Consider the following 9,439-nt stretch of genomic DNA (forward strand, 5'->3'; position numbering starts at 1 on the left):
AAAGATTTGATAATCAATGCTGTATATCGCTGCCTTATCCAACTTATTTGGTGGAGAATATAGTTGGCTGGTAATCTCAATAATACTTCAATACTGGTAACAAAATAGATTATAACGAGATTGGTCATGCATGCAGATGGGATAATAAATAAAGGGTACACCATTCAAATAATGACACAAATATATAACACAAAATATCAACGAATAAATAAAAATATAGAGCAACAAGTATAAAAAAAAGAACAAATATATATATATATATATTGCTAGCAATAGCAAGTCAATAACTGAGCTACATAATTTAAATGCATATGATTGCTGAGTTAAGAAGCACATGGTAATATTTCGTGCTAAAAGCAAAATCAAATACTAGCTCACTATATTGAATAATACTAGCTCACTAGTATTTGATTTTGCTTTTAGCACGAAATATTACCATGTGCTTCTTAACTCAGCAATCATATGCATTTAAATTATGTAGCTCAGTTATTGACTTACTATTGCTTGTCTAATAAAATCTTATATATCTTCTTCCCAAATTAATATTAATAACCAATTATAAATTATAAATCTCAAAATATATTAATATGTATCTCTCAGGGCTAAGATTCGGCCTCTGGTGGAAATCAGATAAATCAAATTATCCTATGAGCAAGAGCTTCATTAACATCTTTATAATTTACTGATAGAAAGAATGGTCAATTGAGCATATATTATAATATGAAAATTAATTAAATATTTTATCTGTGCATACTTGAACATGTAAATCTGATAGATTGTTCTTAATAAAATTCCCTTTATGTTTAAAGACTTGCGCAAGTTTGATATTAATTTCAATATTCAAATAACCTTTCGTTGAGCTAGCTTTATTGAATCATGATTCATTCGATTCACTGAGGGCGCCCTGGATATCTTTTAAATGTTAAACTCACATGTCGAATTTCACAAAATGATGGTGATCTGGATTCTTTTGACGTCCTAGGCTTTTCTGGTGGGCTGATGTCGTCTTCTTCAATGGAATATCAATGAATTCTATGTGACTCACATCTTAATACGTCCTCACTGAGTATTATTGAATTAATTATTAAATTCAAACTTGAACTTTTAAAACGTACAATTACCAAAAAGGGATCTTGTGCTCTACATAATTGGTGGCTGTTCCTGGTGACCTCTGGCAAGCAAGTAGGCTTTGATCTACCCCTATTCTTTCCATGATCATACTTCTGTATTTCAAATTTGCATTTTATTTAAATATTTAACTACTACACAATCACATAATTCGAAATAGTCCGTGTCAATCTGCTAGGTTATTGCATAAAGATTACATATTATATTTTCTAATTATTCAATTTACATCTGTTACATGAACTGAGTATTGTATGACTTACAAATTCTTATCATTTATATAATAAATAAAGTATATTTTTGAATTGACTTGCTTTTACCGCCGGTCAGTTACTGTATTTTGATTGGCTTATTCTAAAATTACAATGTATTCATGCACCGAGTAGAATATACCACACTTCCTTAATATTTTTATTTATTTTACATATTTTGTACATGCTCGTATGACATAATAAATATTTTTGTATTTTTTGAAATGTTTTTCCTTTTGTTGTGGCCATTCTTGAATTGAGCACGTTGATGTAGCGCTGTTCCGTGCGGTGCTGCCTCCTGTGCGGTGGATTGTCGAAAACTGTCGTCAGCCCAGGCTTTCTTGTCAGTCGGGAAAAAAACAGACTGAGTCAAGAGTATATCCATAGGCCTATCCTTGCTTGTGCACTTAACACTTTGGTGGCCAAAACTTTTACTTTTTTACAAACACTTGACACTTTATCCATTTTTAAAAATGAGTCTCTTTTCGTCCGCGCAAAGTGAGGTAGCGGACACACTGCAGACGGTGGTAGTAGCGATGATCGACGCTGAGGGGGGCGCGATGGAGTCCACTGCCCAGATATCTCCAATCACTGCCAAGAATCCTGGGAACAGTGATAAATCATTAAATACTCGCCAAGAAGCAATAAGGAGGGTTATAGTAGAGGGGATGATCAAGTAATTTTCTAACAGTTTAGAAAAAACAATGGCAGTAGTAATGAAGGACTTAAAGGCGGAAATGAAGGAAATGCAGGAATCATTAAAGGATACGTCGGTAAGAACGGGTAAGGAAACTGGGGACACAATACCAGCTTCTACCGCTGAAAATCAGGAAATAATTACAACCGACTTAGCAGCAAAAATTGATACAGTTACTGATGAGTCAAATGGAAGAATAGATAACATAACAGCACAAAACACCGCGCGAATTCATGAAACAGCTCACCTCAATTCTGATATGAATAAAAACAAAGTACTACCTAATTCATTGGAGACAGCCATTGGAGAACATCAATTATTTTTATCTGAATTAAATACCGAGGTGATAGATAATGAAACGGAAGCTACTAGTCATTGGAAACAGGCCCAGGAGAAGTTAGTACAAGAGAGTCAAGTACATCAATTTCCGCTCGAGAATGTAGAGCCTATCCCCGTAGAAACGTTTGATTTACTGCACAGTTTCAATGAATTAGGCCGTTTCGATAATACAGACCGCTATCTTCAACCTAAAGAATTTATCGACCAAATAAAACTAGTTCAATCCTTAACACCCACCTCTTGGAATTCATGGCATCTTCGATTATCCAGCCTGTTAAGTGGTGAACCTCTGATGTTTTTCCAGATCCATAATCACGAATTCAGGACGTTAGACGAATTCAGTGCAGCTTTTCTGGAACAATATTGGAGTAAAAATAGACAAATGGATACAATAGCCAACATCATTGCTTGTAAATATAATCCTAGGACAGACGACACATACATCAATCTCGTTACTACAATTGAACTGAAGAATGCTCAATTAGACGAGCCAATGAGTGATTCTGCTTTAGCAAATATAATCGTAAAAAAGCTACCCTTCCAAGTCAGAACAGCATTGGCCACTCAGCCAATAACTGGTTGCAAAAATCTAATAGATCATTTATACAGCATACAATCTGTGATGGCAATATCAAATCACCAATCAGATCAAAGGTACACACAGAATCAACATAATTCAAAGATTAATCAGTACACCAGCCAAGCCTATGAATCAGTACCATATGATTGCTCACGATCTACTCCTCAATTTGAACGCTGCTATGATCAAAATAATAGTTGGAATAGTAGAAATTTTCAAAATCGCACAACAAATCATTACTCACAGCAAAATAATCGCAGGAATCATTATGATGGCCGTGATCGATTAAACACAAATAATGGTTACACTCAGAATAATTATAACAGAAATTACAAACCACCACCTCATCAAATAAGTACAAATTATACATTAGCGCATGCATCAGGATTAAATCAACAAAAAACACAAGATAACCCACCACCAAACACCGAGAAGACCACATCTAAACAATTATGTCTACATGATACCCCCAATATAAAACAGACAAGCTCAGAAAAAATAGATAGAGAAAGTAAAGATACTACAGCATCATATCACTCTTAGAAACGACTTACCGGAAATACTACTGGAAGAAAAGAAAGCAATACAAACAATACAAGACAACCTACCACAAAAAACCGCCGCCCACCATGCACTTAAAACGCCCTTTAAGCATCAATCCCTCTTGAGCCTTATATTCCCCACCGAAGAGCAACTCGCCACCGGAGAATCCCTGCCAAAAATGAACAGTTGCCAGGAGGAGACCGCCACCACACCCGCGCATCAATCGACTCCACAGCAAACCAAGGACCCCAGGGAAGAACGAGAGGACGGCATCCAGGACAAGAGGAGCGACCACCGCAAGGCCCGGAGACGGAAACGCCCGAGGAGGACACCCGACCGACGTCAGGCCTGGGAGGACAACATGCAAGAGAAAAGAGGCATGCATCACAAGGCCCGGAGAAAGAAGCGACGAAGGAAGAACCGCGCACGCGCATACCGGCCGCATGCACGTTTCAAACGCCCGAGGAGGACACCAGACCGAAACCGAGGAGGATAGAAAGAGACTGACGTCATGCATCCGCGGCACATATGCTTTAAAGGCTATGATCAGCGATGTGACCGGAAGAATGGGCCAAAGAAATGGGATAAAACCGAAACTACTAGGACTACTATCGATTCATGCGCGGATAATAATGAAATGGATTACTCATGGAGATTAATAAAGAACAGAAAGTGGTTAATAAGATTGGAAGAAATGAAAAGTAATATAAAGGAAGTGAAAGTACCTGGCTATTATATGTTGAGAGGTTATATTATTAAAGAAATTATAAGTGTTCTGATTCATTGTATTGTGTGGATTAACATGGCTGTGATATTAATGAAAAACTATGATGTGAATATGGTAAAAAAGATTGTCATGTTATTGTTGAAAGAATTTATTATTGTTGATTGGGAGTCCTATACTATTGAATTGTTTATTATGATGATGAAGACTAATAATGAATTTAAGTGGAAAGTACCGGATGAAGATAATTGGAAGCATTATATTATAAAATCATTTGTTGGTGTAGTTAAAATTGTAAACAATGCCACTAAAATGAAAATATTGAGACTCAATGAAAGAGAAATGAAACTCAATTGAATAAATAGAAATAATAAGGAAGAAAACAGAACCAGATCAATTAATTGTTTGAAAAATTATACCAGATACCAGGGTTTCAAATTTATGATGGAAAAATTATCAACCGGACAGCCTCACAAATCAACAGCAGATAACCTAACCGGCCTACAACATAGCTACAAGCTGAAATGCAAGAATATACGGGAAAGCCACGAAATTTTCACATGCAATATCACAGAATTTGAAATAAATATGATAAGAAATCAAGAGAAAACATCATTATCAAACCAATTACTTACCTATCATGATAAATTCAATCTTGGCCTAGACCACATGGCAACAATCCAACGTTTCATTCCTTCCAACTGTTAGAAGCCTGAAACAGTCAAAGAACAATTTTTTAAGTATGTATTTTAAATAATCTACATCATATAAAAAAGGACACAAATGGGGATAGTAGAAGATAAATTAATTAAATTACCTTAAATGTGGAAATTGTAGAAAATAGGTTAACTCTGGATTACTAGGATAGAGAGCTAGAGAATATGACGTCAAAATCCAAAATTCAGTCAGCTGGGAAAAGCCATCTATATTGAAAGTATGTAGCCCTCAAACATAGGTGCCGAATCTTGCACCCTGAGATAAGAAATATTTATTATAAAGAAATCTATTGGAAACCATAAAATTTAATATATATATTTGGATTATTAGTTTGTCAATTTATCATGCTGATTTAAGAAATTTATATACGAAATAGAATCGTCCAAGTTGACAAGTATCAGTAAGTTGATATCGAAGCTACATGCAAATAGATGCATATGATCATGAAATGAAAGCACATGGTAACATTTCGTGCTATAGAACCTAAGAAATAGTATTAACCTGTGATATTTTATTGATTTCGTTTCTTGTTATATTATATATTCCTGTCACTCTATATACTTTTGTTTCGACTTATTTTTTGAGATATTTGTTAATATATGTATCAAGTTTTTTATGGTGTACGATTTATTTTTATTCCTTAATACAATAGGATATAAATTTTATATATATATTTTTTAATAAATTATCAGTATTATTGTGGAAGCTCATATCTGGGCCTATAAAGATTTTTATGAGACTATATCCTAGTAAAACCACGATCAGATTTTATAATTATTGAAATATTTCTTATGCTCTACCGATTGATGCCAAGCAGGAGGCTAATCGTTATTTAAATTATAAAAAATAATGTGACATGGTATAGAAATGTCCTTCACTCAACTATAAAACGAGCTAAATTCACTTATTATAAAAATGAAATAGATACAGCGGGAGGAGACCCTCGAGAATTCTGGTCAGTTGTTAATGAGATTTCTGGTCAGCCCACTCATAAAGATAAGTTTCTGGTTGACACTTTCAATGACGGCAACCCTGCTCCTCCCCCAAAGGTGGAAGAAATTTCTAATGATTTCAATAGATTTTTTGCCTCTGTGGGGGCGCGTCTGGCTGTGGTGATCCAACCCTCTGGTCCATCTGAGGTGAGGGACTCCGACTACGCTACCGGTGCCGTGTTTGAGCTTCGTCCTGTTGCTGAGCATGAATTGCTGACTGTGGTTGGCAGCATGAGGGGGCGTTCTGCGCCGGGTTGGGATTCAATTCTGACTCAGCTGTTGAAGGATAATGTGCATAAGCTGCTCATCCTGCTACACATAATTAGTCTCAGTATTTCCTTTGGCAGTTTTCCGGAGTCTTGCAAATTGGCTAAAGTTATACCTATATACAAATCTGGCTCAAAATCAATTATAAGTAACCTCCAGCCAATTTTCCTTCTGATTGCTCTAGCCAAAATAATTGAGAAATGCGTGAAAATCCAAGTCAATAACTACTTAGACAACAACAATATCATTTCCAACAACCAATACAGCTTTAGAACCTCTAAAAACACATCCAATGCTCTTTTTGAAATTAACAAGTATGTTACCACACAATCTAGCAATAAATAAGTTTCAATTCCTTTTCTGGATTTAGCCAACGCCTTTGATTCAATAGATAGGAATATACTTTTTGCAAAACTTGAAGCAATTGGCTTCAAGAATCTCACCTTAAGATGGTTTAGAAGCTACTTTGAAGATAGAACAGAGAGAATATCATTAAATGGCACAGACATTGATTCTATTGCAGTTGATTATGGAGTGGTGGAGGGGAGTACCTTAGGCACTCTACTTTTCCTCATTTACATCAATAACATATCCAGGTTGCACCTACATGGTCAATTATTCCTCTTTGCCAATGACACGGCACTTGTGTCTACAAGCTGCACATGGACTGAAACATTAATGCTTCCTCTGATCTCGTTAAACTAAAAAATTGATTTGACAACAATGTGTTGTCAATTAATATTTCGAAATCCAAGTGTCTACCTATATTCCTTCGTAATAGCCCCGGGCCCAGGGTGCTCAGGATGCATTCATGTGGTGACCCATTCTCCAATGACTGACACTGCCCTGAGATAGAACAAGTCTTAACTCACAAATATCTTGGCATAATATTCGACCACAAGTTGAGTTGGGTGGCCCATGTGCAGTACCTCAGCAAGAGGTTGCGTAAAATGAATTACGTCATTGCACAGCTGGGAAGGGTCCTGAGTGCTGGACACTGTCGTTCTGTCTACTATGCATATGTGCAGATATTGCTTGAGTATGGCATGTTGGCGTGGGGCGGTGCCTCCTTGGGTGTCCTGCGTCCTGTTGCGGTCTCACAGATAGCACTTATTAAAACACTATTGGCCTAAAATCATAGATATCCAACACATAAACAACTTGGAAACTGTTTTCATTCAGCCCATTGGCTTTACCGTAATGTACCGGCCGAGATTTCAACTACTGAGGGGTTTAGCGTTGCCGTCTACAAGCGGAGAAAGCGGGTGACTGCTCTGCATCGGTTCAGATGCTGCGGAGGCTCTTCTACATTCTCCATATAGATGAATATTTCTAGTACTGAACACAGAATAACATTCAAATATTACACACAGTACCACGCTTATATAGCTATATTACTCCCAACTCAGCCCTCTAACCGCCGTCGAGCTGAAACTTTTATTTTATTCATTTATTGTTTTTTTCCTATCTTTAGTTTTAAAATTTATTATTAAAATAAACTCTCTTATTATTCTTTCAAATTTATTTATTATTCATAGTTTGTAATTTACTTCATTATTGCTAGTGTTTGCCCTCTGTCTGATAATTTGCGACTCCTCCCTGCACACAGAACAGGGAGCATTTACTGGGGCTCCCTTAAGTTAGGGGTACTAACGCTGATCAACTATATCATCCAGGGGGGGAGAATTTATTCATGTAATTTATAACACTTTTATATTCTGTGAATATGTAATATTTTATGAATAAACCAATTTGAATTTGAATTTGTCAACGGTGGAAATATTGATTACCAATGAATAAAGTCGAGGTCGTCTCTTAAGCCCCGCCCAATATTCTACAAAATTCGCTGCAATTAGAGTACTCTTCTACAGAGCACTTCCAACACATTTATTAATAATTGTTCGAATGATTTGACTCAATAATTCTCATGCCAAGTTGTGGCGTAAACTCAAAAACGAGTTTAATTATTGATCACAGTTATTTATATAGAACAGAAGAAATAATTCCCTGCGCACTATTCACCCAGTATTGTATCTAGGTATAAAATTCCTTGACTATAGTCAACCGTACGAAAATAGACCGATGGAAATTAAAAAAGATGAGTCTCAGTCACACCACTGCACCCATAGATGTTGCCAATTCGTCAGGTGTATTATGATATGAAATATGATTAAAATATTGATTTTCATTTAAAATCAGCTCCGGACAACGCTGATCAACTCTTATTTGGCAACGTTCCAATTTCCATCGGACTATTCTCGTGCGATTGTCTTCAGTTACAATTATTATTTAAGAAAATCCTCAATAAATGCTGTAAATTACCCCAAAGACTTCTGCTACTGCAGACATTGACAACAGGGTTGACAGCTAGATGAAAATTCGATGAGAACTACTATCCAAGATTTTTTTTTTTTTTTGGATAGTAGTTCTCATCGAATTTCCATCTAGCTGTCAACCCTGTTGTCAATGTCTGCAGTAGCAGAAGTCTTCGGAGTGATTTACAGAATTTATTCAGGGTTTTCGTTGAATAATAATTATATATTAATTAGCATTTGAATAAATGCATTCTCTATTTAATTCCATCTGTCTTCAGTTACAGTTGTATACTATCTACTATCTTGAAGAGAAATATTATATTTCTCATGTTACCTATTGCAGAGGACTACCTTGAAAATTGATATCACTGTCTACTCATGCGACTAACTTTGAAATATCACTCACATCCTGCATTCGCATAATTCGAGTCTGCTGATGTTAAACGATTGCTAACTGCAGTTCGCGATTTTTATTGCACATAGCAGCGCTTTTTTACCCTGAGAAGTCTGAGCTGCTGATGCTGCTGCTTCTGCTGATGCAACTTCAACTGCTGCTGCTGCTGCTGAATAGCTTTGAGTTGAGATCACGCTCGCTTGAGCTTCGGGCAAATTGGCCGAGTTGTGTAGATCCGTGAAATTTGGAAACAAAAAATGAATGCAGGCAGCCTTTGATGTCTGCTAACCTGAGCTACGACTAGTTCACCTAGTGGCAGAAATTATGCTCATGTGAGTGTTAGTATGATATTTCATTGTGTTAGTTCTATGTCTGTGTGTATTGAATTAGTGCTCTTTCGTGTTAGTATATGCCTATGCATGTGTATAATGTTAGGAGATAGTTGTGGAATGCTCGTGAGTTAGTAGTAGACGTCAAGTTTTTACTTTCCTTGTT

At 36.3% G+C, this 9,439-nt stretch overlaps 1 long non-coding RNA gene across 1 annotated transcript; it reads right to left on the minus strand.

The window, feature by feature from the left end:
* Positions 1–428: 428 nt before the first annotated feature.
* Positions 429–5,504, minus strand: LOC120351883. Its single transcript, XR_005571602.1, has 3 exons — positions 4,895–5,504; positions 2,650–2,764; positions 429–1,979 (listed from the first exon to the last, which is right to left on the minus strand). It is a non-coding gene; the product is annotated as an uncharacterized LOC120351883 (long non-coding RNA).
* Between the last annotated feature and the right edge of the window lie 3,935 nt (positions 5,505–9,439).

This window comes from Nilaparvata lugens, chromosome 6, assembly GCF_014356525.2.
Source record: "Nilaparvata lugens isolate BPH chromosome 6, ASM1435652v1, whole genome shotgun sequence".
Lineage (NCBI taxonomy): Eukaryota > Metazoa > Arthropoda > Insecta > Hemiptera > Delphacidae > Nilaparvata > Nilaparvata lugens.